This window comes from Leuciscus leuciscus, assembly GCF_965113295.1.
Source record: "Leuciscus leuciscus genome assembly, chromosome: 6".
Classification (NCBI taxonomy): Eukaryota; Metazoa; Chordata; class Actinopteri; order Cypriniformes; family Leuciscidae; genus Leuciscus; species Leuciscus leuciscus.
The window spans coordinates 32,449,471-32,457,881 of record NC_138730.1 but is presented as its reverse complement, the minus strand read 5'-3'; the positions used below and the strand labels follow the sequence as shown (position 1 = coordinate 32,457,881).

The following is an 8,411-nucleotide window of genomic DNA, read 5'->3' as shown; positions in this document are numbered from 1 at the left end:
TGCCCATTATCGACTGCCGTGAACTGTCCCCTACGCGAAAGAGGAGAGGAAGCTTTGACCATCCGCTCATCGGAGAACTCACCCGTCCATTACCTCTCACCGTGCACCTGATACCAGCCTGGGAGAAGGAACGTTGACAACCTACCGTAAGATACTTACCTGCCTATTATTGACTGCTGGGAACTGTTCCCCTCATGTGCAAGAGGAAAGGAAACTTGGATTCATCTACCCACCTGTGAGGAACTCACCTGTCCAATACTTACCTGTCCAGCACTCCTTACTGGGAACCGCCGCCTGTGGGGAAGGGTGTGTCTGTTTGCCCCGCTTTGGATCCTCCCTGGACGAGGGAGAGGAGAAGACTTTTAGATTAGGATTATCAATTATTTTATTCTCAATAAAATTGTTACTTTTATTCTCTGTCTCTGGTCTCGTCTCTGGCACGCTCCTCAAAGTGTTCTTGGTCTAGGGGTGGGTGCAGTCTGGTTCGGCCCATCCCGACCTGTGACATTGGTATCGCCAATATCCCAGATCAGCTCCTGAATTTCTTTTCGTCATTCTGCATGCTACTGGGAAAGTTTTACATAAGTCTAAAGTTTTTGATCTCGATTCTCAGCAAAACTAAATAAGGAGAAACCCCATACGTATCTCGAAATCTCTTCTGCCAAAGTAACAGACTCTGCGATGTACTACTGTGCCATGGAGCCCACAGTGACAGGAAAACAAACTACACTGAACAAAAACTCTCCCTATAGAGGGGTAAACCACTGCCAACGCATCACAGTCAACCGGCAGAAATATTGGGAAAAAATGTTAACCACAGGAACATAATTATACTGTAGCTTATAGAGCAACCATTAAACTAGAGAGAAACAGCATTTCATCTTCAACTGACAAAATATAGGTAGTTTATTTGTCAATCCAATTAATCCATGTGCAGTCCAGTTTGGTTTGATCCAATACACATTTTCAGTCTCTTGTGAATGTAGCTCAAAACACCTACACTGTTAGACTTTTCTGTAATTTCTACAGTTATTTACTTTAAATCCCCCAGTATTATACTGCTATTTCTCTTTACAGTAAATAACTGTGATTCCAATTGCATCATGGGAATTTTCTGTGACGTCTAACACCACATACAGAGACTTACTGTATTTTTTAAATTTGCTGTATACTACTGTATTTGACGTAACTGCCTCTCTGGCTGGCACCATTCCACCGTGCTTTTTATTTCCTAATTTTTGCCTTACACCACGTGTCTACAACGCTATAATAGCCAGAGGCTGTCTATATTGGACACATTGAAGCGACCGGACCTTTAAATGCAAACCTGTTTATCCCTTGTAAGAACTAGTGCGAGCGCTTGGACTCGTATCGGACTACGTCTGAAATATAACGGCCGCGGCGCATCACTATACTGTCTGGGATTTGTCGTGTCGCGTCAGACAGACATCCAGTGTAGGTAATGGGGTCTGTCTTTTGTTGGATCGCGACGTTCGTGTCTGGCCCGGGGAAGAGACGGAATTCACTTCACCGAGAGAGAGATCAGCAAGCAAGGTAAAAAAAAACATTCTGTGTATGTTGACAGGATTGTGCCCAGTTTAACGTATGTTATAACGTTAACGTTAGCCTAACGTTACTCGTCGTCAACATGGCGGTAACGAACTTTACCATGGTAAACTGAGCTAACGTTTCATTTTACACACTTTGTTAGATTATTGAATTGTCGAGTTAAAATATGCCAACGAGCAACGCGTTTACATTAACAATAAATGTGAATAAACTAATGTGAAATTCTGTTTATATCCTAATGTTGGCCTACTGATGAGAACCTTTATAGTTTTAGCATTAGTTTGCAAACTATACCATATTATAGTTGGTTTTTTTTAATGGAATTTAATATTTACTTCCATTTTTGTGTTTAAAGGCAACTGCAACAAAGCGCCAATTCGCGCCAGTGACTTAGCAAGATTCCAGAGGTAGGCCAGCCCATTTGTGATATATTTTGAGATAAGTTTGCTGAAATTATTAGCATACACTATGTGAAAATTGCTTTTGAGCCACTGGTGCAGACTTGGTAGCTAACAATATCTTATAAAATCTCTTTAAAATTGGCTAACTTTATATCAAATAAGTGACCTTTGCATTATGTCTAACTTTATTACACAGCAAATGAACCAATCAGAAGATGGACCATTGTCTTTGTTCAGTCTCACCAGATTAAATGTATCCAGGTAAGCACTGCAGTAAAACTCTCACTAATTCATTCAGACCAAATCTAGCATTCTAAACAACTTAAGTTTATATTTTTGCATTATTTTTATATTTTATTAGCCAGCGACTCTACCATTGCAGTTCCACCTGACTAGGAAGGTCCTAATATCAGTGCACAGGTGGGTTAACTACTGTAGGAAGGAGAACGATCATCACACAGTGATTTCTTGCATGTATCTTACTGTGTATTTGTCTCAAACAGGGACCCCTTCACTGCAGACAAGCTGAAATGGGCTAAAATCATCGATTTCAGTCGTTCAACTTCTTTCTATGCATCTCAGCATTTTTGGACAGAATTTAGGATTTGTAAGTATTAAAATTTAATCTGGCATAATTTAATTTAGTTCTTTTGTATGCTATTTATTGACAAAAGCTGTTTACAAATATATATTCTTAAGTTTTTGTGAAAATAATAATAAAAATTAACAAAAAAGGAGGTTAAAAATAATGTGACACTAATATTCTCTCTCTCTCTCTCTCTCTCTCTCTCTCATATAGTTTTGGAACCGGGATCTCCTCTGAAGGACTGAGTACATTTGTGTTTGTGGGCACGCATGCAGACCAGGGAACACTCTGATGTTGTCAATCAAGTTCTGAACAGGAACCAATCTTTGGAGAAGTTCATTTATTCACAAAGGTGGACAAAAACATTGTGTTGGCTTTTTAAAGATTATTTTGATGATGACTTTTACTCCTATGCTGTAGAAAAGATGGAGTAGACAGTCAGACATTGATAATAATAATAAATGTTTCTTGAGCATCAAAGAGACTTCTTTCAAAAACATTACGCCACTTAAATACTTCTTTTGGCCACCAGTGTACATGAATCCAACAAATTTTTGGAAATAAGTGAAATTATTTTTAAGGTGGGGTTATGTGTCTTGTATTGTGAAAAGAACTGTGTTTTGTCCTGTTTTGGACATTTCCTTTTTGAATGCTTAATGTATTTATATTCTGCAGTTTTATGAATGTAATGGTTGATATTTCATTATAATACTTGTATAAGCTAAACAACCAATGACTCTACATTCATTTAGTCAAATGCTAATGTTTTGTTTATGATTTTATGTATGTTTTCAAAAATGTTTGCAGTGAAGGACAGCACATAATGTGTTAATTTAACACGTTTACACATCTTTGTGCTAACCTCTCTGACATATTTACTTTGTTAAAATCATTAACACAATGAATGAGTTAAAATTAACACAAAAAATGTTGTCTCTAAACTTACCCATTAATGTGTAAAAATTTCACACATCATTTCCAGCATTGGCATGTTTATTTTGTGATATATATGAAATGTTTTAAATAAAAAAATGGTATTTTGTGATAACTTTGTCTAATTGGTTTGTATGAAAGTAGTACTTATGTAGGATAAAAATAAAATTAATCATATATCAAAATTATCAAATCTAATTTATATTTAGTACAAATAAAAATAATTACAGTAGTGTACTGATTAGCTTAGTTTTTACAGTAATGCACTGTACTGATTAGCTTCGTTTTTACAGTAATGCACTGTATTACACAAAACTGAAATACGGTTTGGTACTGTAACTCTTAATTACAGTAACTTACTGGCAACAGTGTTGCCAGTAAGTTACTGTAAAAAACCCTTGAAAAGTCTAACAGTGTATTTATTATGCTTTCCGCTGGGGTTCAGACACTTTCTCCACTGCTTTCCGCTTCCAGTGAAAAATAAAAATAAATTCAATCAAATGTTTCTGATATACATCAATTTTACTTGGTTAATCACATGCTGTATTTGCGGATGGGTTTCAAAACTGAGGCTGCTTGTGTCTAAAAGAATCTGCACCACAAGACTACTAAATCAACACATACTGGGGTTAGGTGATGTTTCCAAATACAAATTTTTAAATGTATTAAGTCACATATGGGCTACCTAATACAAAATCCTAATTTAACCCAATTAAGAAAAAAATAAGTGAGAATGGTTACAGTAGCAGTGGTCCTCCCTCAGTGAGATTAGATTGTCATCTAGTGGGCTAGTAAAATAAAAGCCATTAGCGATTCACTCATTTCAAGTTCTAATTTCATAATTAGTCAGATTGATTCCCAGCAGGTGAATTTAGCTTTTTCAAGAAATCAAATGTTATTATAACTATAAGCTAAAAGGTGTATATTTTATTGTTTTAGTTATGGAGGTATAGAATATTGATTCATCAATAACTTTTGGCCATCTAATTAAACCAAATATGCCAATTTATGTCGAAGAGTTGTTCTGGTGCAACAGCAAGAGAAAAACTAAATTAGAAAGAACATATTAAACACAAAATCTGCAACACTTGCATGGAGATTTTGGTTAATTTCTCCATTCCTCAAGTGTTTTGGGGTTTAAAAAATGTAATTAGCCTATATGCCAAGAGGCGGAGCTTAACACAGGCCTGTAAAACACAGACTAGTTCAGTGATCATCACAGATCACTGAGCGAGGCAGAAACCTGTTCATCATGTTCACTTGTATACTTATATTGCTGACTTTAACTCAAGGTAAAATCTCACATGTATCATATCACAATATCTCATTTTAAACATGCTGAAATAGGTTTTTGTTGCAGGTAACAGAGCTAAAGATGCCATCACTCCATACAGTGATGCAACATTTGCCACTGAGACTGAGAGTGTGAAACTCTCTTGTAACTACAGCGGTTCTGTTGATAGTCTTCACTGGTATCGACAATACGCAGGTTCACCACCACAATTCCTCATACTGGACTACTATGGAACAAAGACTGAAGCTGTGCCTCCAGTTTCTGGAATATCCATTAATCACAGAAAAGAAGCCAGCAGTGTGGATCTGGAGATCTCCTCTGCTAAAGTGACAGACTCTGCTGTGTATTACTGTGCTCTGCAGCCCACAGTGACAGGAAACACTCGACACACCATACAAAAACCTGATGATGTTAGTCTTACAGTAAGATATCAAAAACAACAAATTTCATACAGATGAAAGTGACAGTTTAATTCTGATGTTACATTCAAATTCATATAAATATTGCATTTTTCTGGCTGGTTAGTATTTCTGTAACTTTATGTACATGCACTAATAGATTCAAATGATTGTATTATAGCATTTCAATGAACATTGATGGAATAAACTATATTCTCAGATGTGTCATCATGATTAAAAAATATATATAAAATAATCATCCATCACATTTATCATCCGTTATCTTTTCCAGATTCACAAATGTTTCATCCTTGTTAGACTTGGGGACATTGCCAGTGAGTGAATACATATTTGTTACATCACCACTGGGGGGTGCTGTGTACATTAAAACATTTCAGAGAGGATACCCAACTGTATCTGTAATGAATTCACATGTGCAAGGAACAACAGAAGACGGTCGCTTTGCCCTCTGAATACATCTTGAATTTGGTGAAACTGTGCTTAACTGTCATGAAAATAAATACACATGTACAATGATACAAAATGCCATGATAAAAATCCTAATTGTCTAAACAAGCTTCATGTCCTCAGTAGAGGTCTTCACAGTGAACCCGAGACCCGTCGACCCGGGACCCGACCCGGGACCCGTACGGGTTCGGGTCTATATTTTAAATTATCAGCCGGGTCCGGGTCGGGTCCGAATTTATTACTTCGGGTCCCGGGTCTGTTTAACATTGTGTGTAATACCCGTGCGATCGGAGTCATTAGATCAGACTCGGAGAAAACCCGGCCGTGATTAGACACTGCTTGTGTTTTTTTGTAACTTGCAACTTGTAAAATTAGGACACTCAAAATAAATTGCGTTAAAAAGCATATTTTAGGTTGATCCAGCTAGCGTGCATGTGCAGTCTCAAGCGCGTGTCATGTTTCTATGGCAACCAGCAGAGTTTCAGTGAGGGACCGCCAAACCGCGCTTTAGATTTTACAATATAAATTAACAGTCTTGTTTAATCTTAAAGTTTTAGTGGTCAGATTCAGACTCGATGCAGAGCAGAGAGCACGGAGATGATAGCAAATAAATAACGTCAGCGGCCATGGCACTGAACGAGCAATCGTTATTATAACGTTAGTTCAAAAGGGCAAACAGTCAAAGTTATTATGCGAGTTAACCATAGACTGTAAAAAATATGGACAAAGCGTCTGTGACGTCACCCATAGACTTTCTGAAGAACGGGTTTGAAGCCGTTTATGGGGGGTATGGGCGGCGCCATCTTGGAAAATCTTGGGAAACCCTAACCCCGCCCACCTTCTGACGCAGCGCGCGTCACTCAGCTCGCTCTGCTACTCCGGTTATCTCTGTGTATATTTTAGGCAACGAAATATGTTATAAAACACCATACTAACTCTTTTCGTTTTCATTTAAAGAAATCTTAAACATTATAGCCACACAAATGTGGTTCAGGCGACGCGTATTGATTATATTCACTGCACATAACGTTTGCCTATTTATAACAAAACGAAATATAAAACACAAACCTGCCTCTTTTCGTTTTAAATATAATATAAAAATATTAAACATTTTAATATGGTCCAGGCAATATGTGCATTTGTACTAAACAACAGATGTTGCAGTAAACAACATTACAGATCATCTTCGTTGTATTAAAATTTAAAATGACAAAACTCAACCCAGTCTCTTTTTGTTAAATTTCAGTTTTATCAATATTAGCTATTATAAAAGTATAAGTAAAAGGTAAAGTTACAAGAAGCTATACAAATAAAGCAAACAATTCAGTCAAACATAAAAAGTCATGCGCTCGATCTAGTCTAACCATACAACGGTACAAGTTAAATATAGCTTATAAAGTTATGAAACTTCCCCTCAGCCAAAACGATTGCCCACGAGACCAAAAATCGCCCGTTAGATATAGACAAGACGAATTATATCTCATGTTTAACCACTACAGAGACGCCAGAGTCAGCGGCAAACCTCAAAACGTCTAGCCGATGAAAGGCTGCTCCAGGCGGGGTACATCGCGCCGAGCGCCCGGTCATCGCTGGATCTCACAACTGGATACAATTTTCATAAATCTTTATAAATAAACCACAGATTTGAGCTTTAAACAACTACATTCTCACCTGAAAAACTCTTAAAACTACATTTCATGATACAGAAACAGTAGTATTATATGTCAACTGTATTAAAAAATGGCGCTTCTTATGTTGTCATTCTGCCTTTCAGCTGTCAATCAAGCTGTCAATCAAAGTTAACCACGCCCTTATTGTCATACATTTTATATCTAAATACTATCTAAACTAACGAGTTAGAAAAAAATTCACTACCCTCGCCGTTGTCAGGCACTCGGAACCTATCGAAAAATCCAATAAAAGTCCATGGGACCAACCTGTAAAAACATGATTTTATGCTGTGAAAACGGACATTTTAACATGGGGGCTATGGACATTTGCTCCCTTTTGGGACCTTCCCCTAGCGGATTTTCGATGTATTGCAGTTTTTCGCACTTCCGGGTAGGCTTCATTTTTCAGATCAGAATGTTGCCCCTTGGAGTTAACTCGAGTCAGAATGTATGTTACATGTGCAAAGTTGCATTTGTCATCCGTCACCGTGACATCAAGTGGACTTTTGAAGCTGAAATAATGAGTGGATTAAGCTTGGACTTGGAATAACTAGAGGAATAACATGAATAACTTTCTTGTCGGAGGATTGTAATGCATGATCACAGCCAGTCAGGTAACGTTAACGTTACAAGGAAGGGAGAGGAGACTACTACGCTTCCATGGCTCCTTAAATTAGGTAAGACAAAAAGTTGTATTTTTCGCAACAGGTTTATTGACTTGTAATAGCAGTTTAAGGTGGAATATATGACAATCGGGTCCAGTCGGGTCTGTGTCTTCCCGGCGGTTTCGGGTCCAGCTTTAAAATAATAGACGGGTCCAGGTCGGGTCCGGTTAGGCATTTCTCGGATCTGCACGGGTCCGGGTCCAGCTTTTGAAATAATAGACGGGTCCGGGTCGGTTCGGTTTAGCACATTACGGGTCTCTTTCGGGTTCGGGCACGAATTTTTGGACCCGTGAAGACCTCTAGTCCTCAGTGCATAATATAATTACCTGGGTAAAATATAAACATGCTTCACATAGGATTGTGAAATTTACTTAACTGAATCATTGTGTGACCGATTTAAAGGTATGGGTATAGGCCTAGGCCTAAA

At 37.8% G+C, this 8,411-nt stretch overlaps 2 long non-coding RNA genes across 3 annotated transcripts; both read left to right on the top strand.

Annotated features, from left to right (window-relative positions):
* Window positions 1–1,132: 1,132 nt before the first annotated feature.
* Window positions 1,133–2,392, top strand: LOC309501899. 2 transcript variants are annotated; one of them, XR_014207046.1, is made up of 4 exons: window positions 1,133–1,554; window positions 1,925–1,976; window positions 2,167–2,231; window positions 2,332–2,392. It is a non-coding gene; the product is annotated as an uncharacterized lncRNA (long non-coding RNA). The 2 variants fall into 2 exon arrangements; XR_014207047.1 differs by lacking the exon at window positions 1,133–1,554 and having other exon boundaries at window positions 1,564–1,976.
* Window positions 2,393–2,485: 93 nt separating this feature from the next.
* Window positions 2,486–3,551, top strand: LOC309501900. The gene is made up of 3 exons (XR_014207048.1): window positions 2,486–2,577; window positions 2,770–2,923; window positions 2,995–3,551. It is a non-coding gene; the product is annotated as an uncharacterized lncRNA (long non-coding RNA).
* Window positions 3,552–8,411: the final 4,860 nt, after the last annotated feature.